Source organism: Pteropus alecto, unplaced genomic scaffold, assembly GCF_000325575.1.
Source record: "Pteropus alecto unplaced genomic scaffold, ASM32557v1 scaffold20, whole genome shotgun sequence".
Classification (NCBI taxonomy): Eukaryota; Metazoa; Chordata; class Mammalia; order Chiroptera; family Pteropodidae; genus Pteropus; species Pteropus alecto.
In genome coordinates, this window is record NW_006436298.1 from 10656250 (window position 1) to 10658641 (window position 2392).

The following is a 2392-nucleotide window of genomic DNA, read 5'->3' on the forward strand; positions in this document are numbered from 1 at the left end:
GCCACCCCCCATATTTGACATTGGGCTTTCTAGCTGGCATCACCAAAGTAGGTCTCATTCCTCTATCTTCCACTGGGCTGGGACACTGATCAGTGTGTATTCTGGCTGCTGGTTCTGTGTGAAATCACAGCCCATATAACTCCAAGGGGGCCTCTGGCAGACAGGCAGCATCTCCTGGCTATTCATTTCATCCATGGAATCTGCCTGGGCCTGGAAGAGAGAGGTCAGCAGGACATTCCCACGGGCTGTTAGCTACGTGACCTTCTCACCCCTTAGGCCTGTTCCTCCTCCAAGCTTGTCCAAGCTCGTCCTTTTTATTCATCTTCTTTGAAATCTGAAGCCTCCTTGTAGTCTTGCAGCAATGACCAGCAGCCAGGAATAAATCCCATATTAAAACAATATTCCTTTTTTTTAACTCTGTCCTGTGAGAGGGTTATCCTTGTTACTTATTATAGGCATTTCCAGCAGGCCTCAGCCTTGGGGCCTTGCTAAGGAGAGCCTTTGTTTCCAATAGTAGTTACATTCAAAGATGTCTTAACCCCAGAGGCAGCTCTGCCTCTCTCTTGGCTTCCTAATGATCCTCTTAGAGCTCCAGACTGCAGAGTTCAGATTCTATGAAAAGCTTCTTTCATTAACATAAACCATTAATCGACTCGCTCTTGAAGTGATTCAGGTCTGTAGCAGGGCAGCCTGGGGTAAGGGATTGTCAGGCAGAGGGTGGTTCCCTGGGGATGAGGGCTCAGGGCCAGAACATCAGGAAAATTCAAACCAAAAACTGCTAAAATGGCGGGCAGAAGGAAAATCAATAAAGACGAGATGAAATCTATTAAACAGATATCAACAAAGCAGGGAGAGAAACAGAACATACTCTCACTTCTGCCTGTTGTAATATTGCTGGAAAACAAAGCAAAGCCAGCAGGCAAAAGCCAGGCAAGTACCCTGTATGTTATTCTTCCATGTGGACTTGCTTTACCTTCTTAAAAAAGACATATTTGAGGACCTGCGTGGGTTCTTTTTTTTTTTTTTTTTTTTTTTACTTGAACATAGCATGTGCAATAATAACCTCAAGAGTATGGTATTTCCATTGACCCATTTCAAAAGGAAAATAGAAGTGTGCGTAGATGTCGCTGTCTCTAGTCTTCTACGAGAGCTAACTTTGCTCACTGGACCATCTTTACTTTTAGAAATGTCTCCAATATCTGTTGTATCTCTAAATACGTAAATTATCTTCCAGGCAGCGGAGTCTGGTTTATACAGAATTCACTCTGAATGCTGGGTTGAGTCAGAATAGGGTAAAGCAGCAGAAGCCCACTTCATAAGACCTGCCACAATGCATCCCCTTCACAAGGGCCTTTCGTGGCCTTCTAGTTGCCTAATCTAAGCCTCCCAGGTGGCCCAAGAGGGATCTACTTTAATCTCCTGGACAGTCTGTGGTCACAAACCTTCTTGGTCACCACCTTTCCCACCTTTCATACAGTTTTCTCTGCCTCCCTCATATTCCCATCACCTGGATTTTCTATGAGAGCTCAAGTTCTTCCCAAAGTATGTGGCGTGGCCTGTCTGGCTTGTTCTGGAGTTAGCTGGATTAAGATACAGCGATGCGATTAAACACAAACTCTCAGTTCTATCAATGCAGGAGGCCGCTGGCACAGGGACGTGCACCCAGCATCTCATTTCAGCTACAGGAAAACAAATGAGAAAGCCTATGTGGAAATCTAGAATTTCCACATAGTTCTTTGGAATCAACCCAGAACGCTCCCAAATCCTATTATTATCCCTGTGTCCTCTCAGTAGGAAAAAACCCCAGCTGCTCCAAACTATAAATCCCATACCACATTACATCCCAAGTGACAAATCTTATAACACCCAGTTCCCATGCAATCCTGTGCCTTGGAAGCCAAACCCAGAAGCCAGGGGTCATCTCATACTCAGAGCACTGACCCTAGGAGATAAGATTGATAGGTCCCAGCCCAAGCTCTACCACTAACCAACAGTGAGACCCAGATCTTGCTGGGGAGAATATTATTCATTGAACATCTCTGGTCTTTAGTTTCCCTGTCTATAGTAAAGGATTGGGACTAGTTTGCAGTTGGGACTAGTCCAACTATGTGGGACGGGGATTCCTGCACCAAGAAAGATGATCCTTTACTGCGTGCAGGAAAGAATTCAAGCACATGCCAGAGTTCGAGACAAAAGGAAAGTTTATTAGAGAAGGAATAATGCTCCACAGTCAGAGACGTGGTCTCTCAGAGACAGAGCATGAGAACCCCAGTGTTCGAGGAATTCAGTTTATATGTGGTTCTTAGTTTCTATGAGTTACAGTTTCAAGACTTTGTTTTCCTGTTTTCCTTTCATGGTGTGGGGATACAGCATTAAAGGTATGGGTAAGTAG